The sequence below is a fragment of the Cynocephalus volans genome, chromosome 9 (genome assembly GCF_027409185.1).
Source record: "Cynocephalus volans isolate mCynVol1 chromosome 9, mCynVol1.pri, whole genome shotgun sequence".
Lineage (NCBI taxonomy): Eukaryota > Metazoa > Chordata > Mammalia > Dermoptera > Cynocephalidae > Cynocephalus > Cynocephalus volans.
This window is the reverse complement of record NC_084468.1, coordinates 22,853,818-22,869,758: the sequence shown is the minus strand read 5'-3', so window position 1 is coordinate 22,869,758 and position 15,941 is coordinate 22,853,818. Positions and strand designations below refer to the sequence as shown.

General features: G+C 36.6%; 1 protein-coding gene and 1 pseudogene across 1 annotated transcript in view; both read right to left on the bottom strand.

Annotated features, from left to right (window-relative positions):
• The window catches only part of RBPJ (recombination signal binding protein for immunoglobulin kappa J region), a 97,886-nt gene that overhangs the window by 63,495 nt on the left and 18,450 nt on the right, over nt 1–15,941 (bottom strand). The gene's annotated exons all lie outside the window — the stretch shown is intronic.
• LOC134386310 (small ribosomal subunit protein uS14-like) lies at nt 15,038–15,250 on the bottom strand (annotated as a pseudogene).

Here is a 15,941-nt window from a genome sequence, read left to right as displayed (position 1 = left end):
GTGCCAAGGTTGTTGGACAAAGAAATACTGTAAAGTAAATAAGCTCGTAATACATTTATTCAAAACAAGAAAATCTACAGAAGCTTCTTTTTCTTTCTAGAATGAAAGGGAACTAAGTGAGAAATGCTAAATAGCCCAAGTCAAATTTATCTCTACTTTCTTAGTACTTTTTATATGTATATATTTATGAAAAATGGTTTATTGGTGAACTGAGTTTCTGCCTATTGTTTTCTTTCTCCTTCAACTTAGTTCCTTAGGTGAATCTTTTTTTTTCAACTGTAAATTTTGGTGGCTTAAAATATTGTGTGATCATGAGTGATAAAGAATGTGCTGATCAAGTCCTGGACTTAGGAGTCAGTAGTTACAGGTTAGAGTAACTTCTGACCAAAAACAACTTCTCTGTAGATAACATGAGCACAAAACTGCAGTGTTAATACATGAGAAAATGTACATAAAAGCACCTAAAACACTGCCTGCCACAATAGGCATAAACATTTATTGACTTTGAAGGCACAATTTGGAAACTAGTTGCTGCTAATGTCACAATTCTAAAATCAAAATAAAGTATGTTTCTAGTTATTCTTATCTTAATGTTCAAGAAATACTTATGCTTTAAGTTAAAAAAAATTTCACACATGCTTATTCTAATTATGTGGGTGATGATCCAATCTGTGGCTCTAATCCATGCCTCCAAGCATTCTTTCCTTTCCCTTGACAAATTCATCATTTCAACGGTGACTTGAACATCTACAATTCGGCGGCCCTTTTTTCAGCAGAGGATACTTCAGTGTACAAATCAGACCAAAATTCTTGGCAGCATAGAACTTATGTTGTAATTAGAATGTCAGATAACAGTAAACCCTATGGAGAAAAACTGAGAAGGAAAGGATAGGGAAAGACAGGGAATGGGGGTGTAATTTTAAATAAGGCCTCACTGAGGTGATATTTTGAGTAAAGATCCAAATGAAGCAGTGAAAGGAAATAACAGCAAGTCCAAGGACCGTGAAGCAGGAGCATGTTTCAGTAAGGAGACAGTGTGGCTAGAACACAGTAATTACAAGACAAAGTATTAGGAATATATTAGTATAGTAGGGTATATCAGGAGATGAGAGGTGTGTGAGAATGAGTGTGTGTGTCTGTGTGTGTGTGCGTGTGCACATGCACGTTTCGGGGGTCCCACAGATAAAGTCTTTAGATTTTTACCCTATATTTTGAGTGGAGATAGATTAAGATTTAAGCAGAGGAAGATCAGGATAGTTCTGGTTGCTGTGATGAGAAAAATAAGTCATATATTTGTTCATTTCTGTTGCTTATAACAAAATACTTGGAACTGGGTACTCTGTAAGAATATGAAATTTATTGCTTACAGTTTCAGAGGCTATGAAGTCTAAAGTCCAGGGAACATTTATGGTGAAGGCCTTCTTTGAGTGGTTTCACAAGCAATTCAGGGGTCTCACATGGCAGAAAATGGCAAAAGAGGGAGGGAGGGAGAGAGAGAGAGACTCTCATGTGCTCTCCCATTAAAACTCTCAGAACCACACCCAGGAACTAGGGCATGGCCCTTACAATCCAATCACTTCCCCAAAGCCCCACCTTTCAATCATCCCAATGGGATTTCCCACCCTCTCGTAATTGCCACAGTGGAGGCCAAGTTTCCAATACCTGGAAGTTTGGGGTACACAATTTAAGTTTCAGTGAGTTTGGGGTTGAACATTCAATCCATAGCATTCTGCCCCTGGCCCACCAAAACTCATGCTCTTTTCACATTCAAATACATTCATTTCTTCCCCAAAGTCTTAACTTGTCCCAGCTCAAAAAGTCCAAAGACCTAATTGTGAAATCAAAACAAGTTATCTACTTCCAAGATATGATGGTGGATACAAACATAGGATACATATTCCCATCAAAAAGGGAGAAAACGGCCAAAAGGTGTAACAGGTCCTAAACAAGTCTGAAACCTAGCAGGGCAGGAATTAAATATTAAAGCTGGCGAATCATGTACCTTGACTCCATGTTCAATGTCCTCTGCATGCTCGTGCAGGGGTTGGGTCAAGTCCTCAGGCAGTTCCACATCTATGGCTTTCCTGGTCTGAAGCCATGCTTTAGCTCTCACAGGCTGGCATTACCTGCTGGTAGCTCCACAATTCTGGGGTCTCTATGGTGGCCCCACTCCCAGAACTCCACTAGGCATGGCCTTGGTGGGGATTTTTTTTTTTTTTGCAGTAACTCCAATCTCACATTGCTCTTGGCATTGCTCTAGTGAAGACTCTATGTGATCTGCCCCTGCCACAGATCTCTTCCAAGGCCCCTAGACTTTTCCATATATCCTTTGAAATTGGGGTGGAGGCTCCCAAGCCTCTACAGCTCTGACATTCTGCCAGCCTGCAGATTTAACACTATGTGGGCATCACCAAGGCTTCTGGCTTCTGTTTTCCAAAGCTGCAAGTCCGGCCACACCTGGGGCCAATTTAGCCACAGCTGGAGGAGCCAAAGCAGCAGGGGTACTGGTGCTGGAAGCAGCTTCCTGAGCTAGGCCTGAGCAGTAAACCCAAGGAGGAAACCTCATGCCTGTTCCCCAAGACCATTCTATCTCCCTAGGCCTCTAGTCCTGTAATGGAAGGCGCTGCCTCTAAGATCTCTGTAATGCCTGAAATATCTTTTTTCCTTTCTCTTGATAACCATTTTCTTCTGTACTCATCTCCTTAGCAAACAGTCACTCAGCTACACCATTGAATTGTTCTCCTGAAAATGCTCTCTGCTTCTCTACCACATGGCCAGGCTGCAAACTTTCCAAATCTTTATGCTCTGCTTTCCTTTTAATTATAAATTCTGGCTTTACATCATGCTTTTGCCGTCGTAACTCAGTGTAGGCTGTGGCAAGTAGTCATGTGGATTCCTGAATGCTTTGTTGTTTAGAAATTTCTTCTCCCAAATGCCTTGGTTCAGCATCTTTAAGTTCCACATTCCATAAAACTTTTGGGTATGAACAGAATACAGCAAAGTTCTTTGCCAGTTCATAGCAAGGGTGATCTTTGCCCCAGTTTCCAATAAGTTCCTTCTCATCTCTGAGACCTCCTTAGAATAGTCTTAACAATCCATATTTCCGTAAGCATTCTGCTCACCACCATTCAACCAGTCTCTAAAACATTTTAAACTTTCCCTGGTTTTGTTGTCTTCTAAACTTCCACCAGCAGCTAGACTTTCTCTAGCCTAGTTCTTCAAATTCTTCCAGCCTCTCCTCAGCACCCAGTTCCAAAGCTGCTTCCACATTTTCAAGTATTTGTTATAAGCCACATACCACTTCTCTGGTACCAATTTTCTGTATTAGTCCATTTCTGTTGCTTATAACAAAATACTTAGAACTGGGTAATCTGTAAGAAAATGAAATTTACTGCTTACAGTTTCAGAGGCTGGGAAATCCAAAGACCAGGGAATGCATCTGGTGAGGATCTTCCTTGGTGGTGGCTTCAGCAACACAGGGTTTCACATTTGGAGATGGTGGAAGCAGAGAGAGACTCTCACCTGCTCTACTATTAAAGCCCTCAGAACCATGCCCATGAACTACAGCATGTCCCTTACAATCCAATCACTTCCCCAAGGCTCCACCAGTCAATATCACAATAGGACCTCTCACTCTGTCAACACTGTCACAGTGAGGGCCAAGTTTCCAATACCTGGAAGTTTGGGGGACACAATTTAAGCTTCAATGAGTGTGTCTGTGTGGCAGGGGGAGACACAGACATTCAACCCATAGCGAGGCACAAGGGAAAAAGCAAGACAGACAGTTAAGAGTCTACTGTGACAATGTAGGTTAAAGATGAGAGGAGATTAGACCAGGGTGGAAGCAGTGGAATTGTCAGAGGTAATGAAACTTTAGGTATATTTTCAAAACAAAACTAATAAGATTTGCTGACACAATGGATGCGAAGCAGGGCAGGGTGGGTGGAGTGGGGGGAGGACAGTTGTAACTTCGTGGTTTCTAGCCTAAGCAACCCAAAGGATGAAGTTACTGCTAATTGAGATGGGAAAGACTTCAGGAGAAAATTCTTGGGAAAGGAGGTTTCAGGAGTTTGGTTTTGAATATAACCAATTGGATGCTCAGACATTCTAGTAGAGTTTATACAGTTTATCAGAAATTCCTGCAAAGGACAAGGAGATGTGACAGGTAAAGTTAGTCTACTTAGTTCTTGCTTGCAGTTGGATTTTTATAAACTAATGAGGTAAAAGTATTTATTAAGTGCTCTGATAATATTAACATTTTAATTATGCATTCTCTATTATTTGCACTGATCAGTGTTAAACACAAGATAATTTGGTAAGAAAACTTAACAAAATTCCTTATTACAGAGACCCATTCAATATTATTATCACATATACATGCCATAGAGGTAAAACAATAAAGGTATTTTCAGCTAAGAACAGTAATCTAACACCTGGTGCTCTCCAGCCACCAAAATGCCCCTCAGTTTCAAACTTATAGAGTAGAAATAATAAATTTAACAGATAACATTTATGAAATGCTTTCCACAAGTTAAGCATCTCATTTAAATGACTCAGTACCTTCTATTAGCTTATCTTTTAAGATTAGAGGCTGAGAGAAAGGAATTAATAAAGCTGAAGAGCTGTCCTATAACTTTAGTCTTCCTAGAAAGAACTACTTTAAGAGCCTCCAGGGACTTCTTTTAACTTTTACTTTTTTTTAACTTTTCCATTACCCTTCCTCACACATATTTTATATTTTCTTCATGCTTTTCAATTTTCCAAAGCCAGCTATTATAAAAGTTTGATATGTAGTATTTTGTGTATATGTTTTAAGACGAGAGAAATATGAGGGAAAACCTCATGTTGGTAAGTTCCAAAATGTAACACATTTTGCTGGGATGGAATTCTGTTAAAATACATTAATAAAAGTCACAATTTCAGGCTGTGGGCCTACATTTACAACTCTGCTATAGAGAAATTGACTGCAGAGAACTCGGCAAGTGAATATGTGTTTTCTAGGTACTAATTAATTTAAAAAGGGAAAAAAGCCACCTTGATACACCTATTCTCACCACACTGTTCTCATTTTAACAGAAAAGTACTGTCACAAAGTTATCAGCATTTTGGAGACAGTTCCACAATGGACAGGACACCAACTTGGTGACAACTCATCCCTTTTTTATGGTACCCACATCACTTAAATTATTTCATCAGATGCAGGGGCAATTTTATTTCACTTATCTAACAATTCAATTTCTTTGAAAACAGTTCTCCAAAGTGACCAGAATATGTATTACACCTTCTCCCTTTGGAGCACTTCAAAGTATACATAGTTTTGTACAGATTACTTAATCCTTACAATAATCCAATAATTATGTATTAAAAACCCCAGGTTTTCTAAATCCAGTTAGCATTATACTACACTTTTGACCATTATGGTGTCTAGGTCTTGTAGAATACACATTTTAGGCCATTTCTCCAATATTTATGATATATTTTGAGTTGCACAATGTAAGATCTTCTATGGCTATCCTTCTGGCAACAAACACTATTTTCTAACAAAAGATCTATACAAAACTGCAGAGGTTTGTAGAGTTTTGTCAAATTTAATTTTATTGTATTCACTCTTTAATAAACAGACAATTCACTCTCCAATCACTACAAAAAAAACCCCAAGACATGCCCCCAAAACAAATAAAGGGAGCATAAGCAACCCAAGTGTCCACACAGATGAATGTATTAAAAATGTGTTATATGCATAGAATGGAATACTATTCTGCTTTAAAAAGGAAGGAAATTCTGACACATGCTACAACATGAATGAACCTTGGAGACATTATAGTAAGTGAATTAAGCCAGTCACAAAAGGACAAATACTGTATGATTCCACTTATATGAGGTACCTAGAGTAGACAAATTCATAGAGGCAGAAAGAATGGTGATTATCAGGGGCTCAGGGGAAGAGGGAATACGGAACTATTGTCTAATGGGTGTGGAGTTTCAGTTTGGAAAGGTGAAAAAAGTTCTGGATATGGATGGTAGTGATGGCCGCACAGCAATGTGAATGTTCAAGCGTACTTCAAAAAGTTTGTAGAAAACAGAATTAAAAGATAATATGAATCTTTCCATGAACATTTTGAAGTACCCTCATACTTAATGCCACTGAAGTGTACGGTTAAAAATGGTTAAAATGGTAAATTTTATATTAAGTATATTTTACCACAATAAAAAAAAAAAAACTGAACCCATTTCACGAAATACAAAAACAGTGAACAGTAACTTATTACTTTCCTTGTATTTTGGTAAATTTTCTAAAATTTTCTCTTGTTTTACCCCAAACCTATTTCTCCTCTTATTTTTGTTATCTCCATAAATTGCCCACCTATCCACCCAGACAGCCACAGCATCCAACCTTTTATCTTTCCATCCTAAGCCAAGTTTTATAAATTGATTTTAACTCTGTAACGTCACTTGAGTCTAATGCCTCTTTCAATTCTATTGCCACTGTCCTCATCAAGTTCTTCCTTATGGATTGTTGTGACCAGCCTCATAGCCAGTCTTCCACCCTCAAAAGCCTAGCCTTCACAATTATTGCCAGCTATTCTCTTGAATTAAAGCTCGCGTGTAAAGCCTACAAAGGCCCTATTTGAATGTAAAGTTCTAAGCAACACATTAAAAAATACTTTATCTAATCCAACCTACCTTTCTAGACTCATCTTCCACAAGATTCTTTACTCCCTCTTCCCTCACCATACCTACTAGGTTCTCCATACCTCCATACTTTTGCACATGCAACAGTATGTCTGTGCAGAATACCCTTCCTTTCAACTACTATTGAAATCTATTCGTCAGCTCTCAGATACTGCTATATATATGGGCGTAAGTTAATGTAAGCTTTTGGAGAGCAATTTGGCAGCATCTATCAAAAATATAAATGAACACACACTTGCAACCAGCAATTCTGTTTCTAAGTATTTGTCCTACAAAAATACTCACACATATGTAGTACACAAAGATATTCACTACAGTGTTGTTTCTAAAAGACAAAATACTAAATGGGAACTAGCTAAATACACTGTTACAACTATATTAATGGATATGGAATAATTCTACACAGAATTATTAAAAGAGAGATGGAGAGACAGAGATGGTGGGGGGGTAATACTAAATGTACGCTGAGAAGAAAAAAACATGAGTTACTATAAGTTTTAAAAGTAAACATAATACATAATATACAAATACAATAATATGAACCCATCTACCCTGAAGAAAACCCAAACTACATGCATCTTTATGTGTACTTAGGTACACAGAATAATGGTCTGGAAGAATATACTTCAAAATTTTAACAGTGGTTACCCTCTGCAGAAGGGAATGCAACTGGGGGCTTCTAAGCTATTGTAAAGATGCCACAGGAATATATTCGTGTATTAATTATGTGACATTTCAAATGGGTTACAAATAGGCAGAAAGAGGTCATACAAACTCACTTTCTCACTCCTGATCTATTTGCCTGATCTAATTCCTACTCTATTTAACCAAGGACACAGAACTTAATTGAATAGCAGTGGCTACACAGAGCAGAAGTATATGCAGCCTATGTTGGCACAGACTTACCTTGGTCTGAACCTCCCTAAGAACACTCACAGCTTCCAGTGACACACCTGGTGGTCCAGCTCTGGCACATTCTTACTGGGCCTCTACTCGGGCTTATGTTTTCTACTGAAGTTGTAGAAATTCCTTCTATTTAAAGGAATGTTGACAAATATTGGGCACCCGTGGTTTTTGAACAAACTCATGTCCAACAAGAACCACATCCTGATTGGCAGGAGGGCAGAGAACATAGTCAGTACCTAAGTATTCCTGAAAAAAATTTCCTGACTCTTGTCCCCCAACCTCTAAATTAAAAAAATAATAAAGAAAAAAAAAAAAAAAAAAAACAGTCCTCCCTCCAGATTTCCAGAATTATCATCTTGTAGTGTAACTGAGAAGTTTAAAAATAGCAAGAGGAAGAAGAAATCCTTCATAAAGCTCACCATCTGAATTAATTATTCCCTCTTCTTCTGTACCTCAACATTCCTTGTGAAATGCCTCTATTATGAAAGCCACCATGTTCTTCCTTACATTATAGTCAGTTGTAAATGTACCTGGATTCCCCAGTAAGACACGAACTACCAAAAACCAGACTGTCTTCACTTATCTTTTATATAACTTAAGGTGTTAAAAGTTCTTGTCTTATAACAGATTTTTAAGAAATGTCTCCTTGCTTACTGGTTAGCTTTGTTGGTTAGAGCATGAAGTCATAATACAAAGGTCAAGGGGTTCAAATCCCTTGTACCGACGACCAGCTGCCAAAAAACCAAAAAACAAAAAACAAAAAAAAAACCCCACAAGACACATAAGAAATATCTCCTGAATAGAATTTGTTGAAAATAGTTCAGCACATGATGCTAGTCAAGTTCACAGATGGGATATATTTAACTTCAAAAGAAAAATGTCAACAGGCAATATCAAATCAAATAAGAAGGGCCAATAAGTTTTAAGTGAAGTTTTATTTCAACTTATTTGGTTAAATGAAAAAGCTTTGAGCTGGAAGAGATAATATAAACCTCCAAAAACACTACATGTCATACGCAAAAGTTTAAAAGTATAGAAAATTGTAATGGCATTTAAATAGAAAATTGTCTATCTCTACTGACCCTAAGGAAAAAAGCTTGTTTGTATGTCCTTCACATCAAAAATTGTCAATTTGTAAACTGTAAATACAGTTACAGCATCCATATATTCTGATTATCTGATCAGTTTCCTACATAAAATCTTTGCTAAGAAATAAAAATATGGCTTTCTAATTTACCACACTTTGTATATGTTTTCCTTGTGATCATATATTTGATGATAAAACAAATTCTGCTTTCTAGTAAATATTTTATACTTAAATAAGAATATAAAAATAATTTGAAAACATTAGACTTGGTGGTGGTATATGTTATATCATGCTCTAAGGAATGCTGTGAATTTAAATGACAACTGCAAATAACAGCTTAGATTTATTAATAAATTTGGTGTATAAAAGGACTGTCTAAATACTTTAAATGTATTATCTCACTTACTTACTATTAACCTTATAAGACAGGTATGATAATTTCATTTTATAGATATAGAAACTGAGGTTTAAAGAAGTCAAGTAATTTGAAGAAAGTGACATTTATGTGGCAGAACCAAAATTTAAAGCCTGGTCTTCCTGATTCCCAAACTAATACTCACCTGCCATCCCATGCATTTAACAAATCAAAACAAAAAGTCTGTTCTACAAAGTATGCTTCTTTGCTGTGAACTGCTTCACAGGCAACTAGTAATAGTTTCCTATGCTAGGAAAAATCATCTGTGATGTAACATGACTTCATAGTAACGTTTTGAAGCTCCACAGGGAACAAGTTTTTCATAATTAAAGAAAAAACTTTAGCAACAGATGAATATTTTAAGGAAAAAAAGCTGAAAATCTACCAAAGTGTCATTCTTTGTTGTGAGTAGTGGCCAAAGGAGTGACTTCAGGAACTGCTACACTTTCCACCAAAACTGCTGGTGCAGATTAAGAAGTTGCCCCCCCCAAAAACCCCAAAATTTCCCTGTATTAAGACAATGGATTAACGATGAAGGCTACACACTAGATTAGATTTTAATTTTAATAAATAGTCTCTGAGAAGCAATGCCCTTTCAGAAATTAGAAGAAGGAGGCTGGAAGCCCAGGGTTTAAGAATCTAAAAATTCCTGTTCTGTGCCCCTCCTCCAAAAACTGACTGTAATACAAGGTATAATGGTAGTCTTTTTCATTAGGATTGCTATTTTTTAGTTAGTAAGTGAAAACCCATTCCATGGATTTTGAATAGTCTGTCCCAAACTTTTGTTACCCCGTAAGCCTTGCTACTTTTACTGCACAATTTTGCAAAACTCAAGGTTTTTTAAAATACATGTGGCACTACAGCAGTCTCCTGCATGCATTACAAAAAACATCCCTACGAACCTTCAGTGTGCATGGTCCTATTAGAAGGCGAACCTTCAGTGTACATGGTCCTATTAGAAGGCATTAAAATCCTACCCCCCCAAGGTGATAGTATGGGGGGAGCCTGCTTCTTAGGTGATAAGTCATAAGAGCAGAGCTATCATAAATGGGATTCGTGTTCTTATAAAGCGGCCAGAGAAAGACAGACCCCTTTGCCCCTTCCACCATGTGAGAACCTATCTAGAAGACATCAAAACCAGAAAACGGGCCTTCACTAGACACTGAATTTGTTGGAGCCCTAATCTTGGACTTCACAGCCTCTGGAAATGTGAGCAATAAATTTCTGCTGTTTATAAGCCCCCCAGTCTATGTTATTTTGTTATAGCAGCCTGAATGGACTAAGACAGTGAGGTAAACTTCAATTCTACAGAAAAAATAATGAATATGTTTTAAAACTGCTGTTATTAGGACAAAGATGAGTAGAGATTAATGCTACTTTGAATTTAAAACAATTTAGACACACAAAGATCAATATCAACCAGTAAAATTAAACAAAGTAGACATGAGAGTGAAACCACACCCCCATACGCACCCACACCAAAGCAGTTTTTAGTTCACATGCCCTCTTAATAGAACTAGAGAAGTGAATACCTATGAAGAGTGACCCCACTGCATAATCTAATGTATAAACTAAGGCAATGGGGCCTATCCAGCATGTACATATTTCCAAATATATATACATACTATCAAAACAGAAAGCTCATATAGAAAAATAATTTGTAGAGAAAACAGGCCATATAAAGCAGCTATTTTGATAGATAACCGTTGCCTGGTACTAACTTCATAACATAAAGGATTCTCAAAAAAATTCTCTCGAGCAATGCATGGACACCTAAGTACGTAGTCAAAAACGTCCATGTCTCCTTCCCATTAATCTTAATATTGGCCTTCATGCCTCCCTAATTCCCTTTTCCTATTTAAATATTCTCAGTACTTATGTTCCCTATGTATCAGATATTACACACTAATCTACATAATGCTACCACATTTATTATTTAAATCAACAGGATTGGAGGGGAAATTATGCATATTCATAGAATAAAGCAAAATATTTTCAAGCAATTTATCTAGGTATTCCAAAATTAATGTATAGAACACTTTAATCCAGGAAAGTTCTCTTCCTTTATAATCATGTTTGGGTTTGGCAAATTAATTAGCTCATCTTCCCTAAGTATCATCAATTTAGAGTAAAATAGTTTATTCAAAACCATTTTTTACCAAGATTCAGTTAGCTTGAGATTTTTTAATCTGTCACCATGCAAAACCCAGATCCGTAAAAGCAAACCATTCATTTGCATACACCCTCACCTCAACAATCTCATACCCAAAACCTGTTTCCCACATCAAATGATGGCAACCCTGTAATTATCATTGTTCAGGCCAAAAACCATGGAGTCATCTTTGACTCTTGTCTTTACTTCACATACCACATATAATCCAGGCACACTCTGCCTCAAGGTCTTTATATCTCCTCTTTCTTCTTACTGGAATGTTCTTTCCCCCATATACGTATACATGCCTCCCATTCTCACTGTCTTAAAGTCCTTTGCTGAACTGTTACCATCTCAGTGAGACCTTCCATAAGTACTTTATCCAGAGCTGCAACCTCTTCCTGACACTCCCTATCCCATTCCCAACTTGAGCGGCAACCTCTTCCTGACACTCCCTATCCCATTCCCAACTTTCTTTTTCTTCTTAAGCCCTTATCTCAATTGCTATTTTACTTGTTTTGTGTCTGCCTCCCCCACTTTGTTGTAGTTGATTAGTGGCTCCAGGAATTGCTACACTTTCTATGGGGTTAGAAAGGAGAGTGATTTCCACTAGAAAACAGCAAGAGATTTTCTGGTTTTTGTTTTTTTTGATCTGCTTTGTCCACTGCTGTATCCTAGTACCTGCAACACAGCTAGTGCTCAAAAACATTTAGAATCTATCACTAGGGCTCAATCAGTCTATGTCAGATGATCACAACTAAGGGAAGAGATGTTCCACAAATAGAAAGGGTTGATAATGATGATCTCTCTGATTTGTTTCAGCATATCACAACATGTGTGCCTTATTAAGTAGATTTCTAGAAATTACCTAGTTTAATAACCTGAGCCCTCAGAAAACAGGTGAGGACCTTATTTTGATTTCTGCAATAAATCAGGAATTATCTCTAATTCTAATAATTCAAGCACACTAAATAAATAGCCTAAGTGTGCCTCCTCCTCCTCCTCTTAAGAAATGATTAATAAAATATAACAAGACAGTCAAAAAGTAATCAAGATGACTGTTTAGAATATAGATTTACATTTACTACCAACAATAACCTCACTCTGCATATAAATTATGCCTTGAAATATTAGCAAATGATGCTACAAATCCATCATAATCAGTAAGATACTGAAAGAAATAAGTACTTATACATAATATACTTCATTTTTTTCTTAAAATCTTGGTTAATACTTAGCAATAGAGTCATTTTGAATATAAGATTGTGAGATGAGGTTGTATGCAAATGAATGATTTATGGCTCTGGATTTTGCATGGCGACAAATTAAAAAAATCTCAGCTAGCTGGTAAGAAATACAATTTTTAATAACTGTTTTACTCTTCATTGATATCTAAAATTAAGTATCATATCTCTACAGGTTGTGGGTTTTTTCTCCCTGCAAGGGTGAAAGTCATGATTTTCAATTCAGTACTCTGGAGAATTTCACTGAATTTAACTATATATGTTTAGATACTTCTTTTAAGATTTCTTATATAACAGTGTAAAATAAGAAGCCAAATACCATGAAGAAAGATTTGTTCTTCCTGTCATGGTAGAAATGGTTAAAACATGACTTGGAAAATAATATGGACATAAACCAAAATGTATTTCTCTGTCAGCAAATTACTGTATAAATATGCACATAGGGAGAAAACTATTATTAGAAAAATCACCTAGTGCGGGAAATTTGCCATAAAGTTGGTAATACAGATAGTTTTTCTAATATACTTTAGTCTTTGCTGGCTTCTTAACGAAATGCAAAAATTAAGAAAATATCTACAGGCCAACATTGTCAACTGCAAATTCATTCCACAATTAAATATTTATTGAGTGTCTTTTACATGACAGGTTCTCTTCTAGGTGTGAGAGACAAAGCATTGAACAAAAAGACAAGCAATCTGTCTTCATGGAGGGAGCCTCTTTAACTTTAATAAAAGCATTTATAGAAAAACAGTGAGAGCATTATCTGCTGCAAGTACAGCTGCTTCAACCAAAATAAAACAAGATTTCTGTAGAAAGCTGATCGAGATTCCATCATACATTCATTCATTCCATCTTTCATTAGAAATCAAAGAAATTGAATACAGAATGGCACAATGTACTACCAGATGCCATAGATATGGTTAGTTTTCTAAAACAATACATCTTCATGAGATATAGAGTAACCATGAAAATATCTTGTACCACATAGAGGTTTGCTGTTTATCTCATAACAAAGCACTTAAAAGGGTTGTGAACCTGAGTTACTTGTTTTCTTTATACAAAAAAGTCCCCAAAATGATTACTTTTCCTCTGAAGACAAGCAGCTTCCTGTATAGTATGCTACCTAACAGATATTTTTGTAAACTTAAAAATTTAAAGTAAGTGTAACATTTACACAATGGCTTTTCGGCTATGAAAATCACTTGATTTATATCAAAATAAAACAAACTTGGAACCAATCCTTTGAATGACTATCACTAAGTATTAAGCAAGATTTAAAAACAAAATGAGGTATACTATGTGTATTTTGCCACAATTTAAGAAAATAATCAAGTGGTTTTCAAACACATTGCTCTCACTAAAAAATACTTGTGAAGATAAAATGGGTTTCTACCATTAACTAATAAAAATATCTTCAAAACTTTGTTTACTTCATCTTTATTAAAATTTTTGAGGGGGAGGGCCCACTGTCATCAGATATCACAATATTTTTTAACATTTCAGATATATATACGTATTTCAGCATGTATATTAGTACATTACTATATTAGTATATCACTATAATTAATACATAAGCACATTAGCTTTCTACTGATACGGCTGAGCAGCCAAAAATCAAAAGACAGTAGTGACTTGGCGGGAAAAAAAAAAGTGAAAAAGAAAAACTGCTGCATGTGTCACATAGCTCTTGCAGTACATGGATTAAGATCCCAAAGACAGGTGACCTTCTTTGGCTTCACAGGAATTAACTAAATGCATCACCTCAGTTAATCACTTAGAGAGACTGACAAAAATATGAAAGAATCAAATCATAAACATCAGGAGAAAAACAACACAGAATATTTTTTCCTGATTAAAATGAGAAAGCATTTTAAAAGACTCTGAAAAGATAATCAAGTTCACGATTGTTCTCAAACTCACAGGCTTTAATTCAGGTTTTCTATCAATGCATGAGAAGCAGCACAAGGTGGTAGAAAAGGCACCAGGAGATTCAATCTTAGTTTCATCCTCTTACCTCTTTATGTTTTCCTTCCAATCAGCAGCTAAATATGTCAAACCTATTCCACCTTTTAAAAGCTCCATCTCAACACTTATGATTGCTCCACTCCCACCCCCCAAGTTCAGAGCCATTGCTCTTGAAAGTTACTCCACTTCCGAATCACCTTCAATTCCTCAACCCATGACAAACCACATTATAGCTCCCACCAGTTCACTAAAATTGTTCTCGCCAAGGTCTTTGAAGTCCTAAATCTGATGAATGTCTGGATTTATATCTCACCTGCCCTCTATAGCATCTGACAAAATTAACCAGTTCCCCTCCTTCTAGAAGTACTCTCTATTCATTTTTGTGGCACTATACTGTTGAGGTTTTTGCCCTACCTCTGTTATTATCAGTTCTCTTTTACTGGCTTCTACACCTCTAACCCATTCCTTACATGTTTTTTTCTTAAATCTTTTTAAATTTTATTCTATGTACAAAGAGCTAGCATGGTTTATTTCAATGGGTGGATGCCCTGGATAATCCATTCAAGGAAGATCACTTAGTCCAATTTGATAAAGCCTGTTATCCTTCATGTACTGATGGAAACACTGGTGCCACATACTGACGCCATATTTCTGGATCAGACCATGCTGGTCTGAGTTTGAGCAGACTCGGCAAGAGTGACAACCTGGATGAACATTCATGGGTGGTTCCAGTAGAGCTGCTGGTGACCTATCTTGCTTTCAGGAGTGCAATGAGGCAAAAGGCACATTCCTTAAATGTTGATGCTTGCTAGGTCTGTCTCTGCTTAACTCTCCCCAGGAGATCTTGACCACTCCCAAGGTCTAATTACTACTTAGCAGTCTTCAAGTACGTATTTTCAACACCTTGACCTCTCTCCTGAGCTCCAGGAACCACATACCTAACTGGCCACTGGATATCTACACCTAGCTCTCTCACAAGAGCCTCAAACACAACATGTTCAGAACTAAAAACCTGTCCGACCACTAACTCAACCCCTCTACTGTGTCACTGACCTCAGTGCCATTGCATCTTAACAAACGGCATCACTATCCCCCTGGCAAATGTGTAGAACACCAGAATTTCTTCCTTTTTGACACATTTTTAACAGCCTTATGACTCTACTCAGTCTTATGACTTGCCCCAAATAGTTATATTTAAGAAATAAAGCCCACCCTATCTTCCCCAAAAGGCAACCTGTCTTCACATATCTTAAAATGTCACTGGGTTCCTTTTAGATGCCATTAAGAAATTACTTCAAAAAACAGAATATACATTTCTTGCTAGTTAAACTATAGAGTAAACACAGCCTACGAAGTTTTTAGAATCTTAGTAGTTGACTACTTTTGAAATTTCAGGAGCATAAAATATACATGTAGATTCCCAATTTGTGTGTTTTTAAAATTTCCAATGGGAAAAGTAAAACAGACACATTAAAAAGG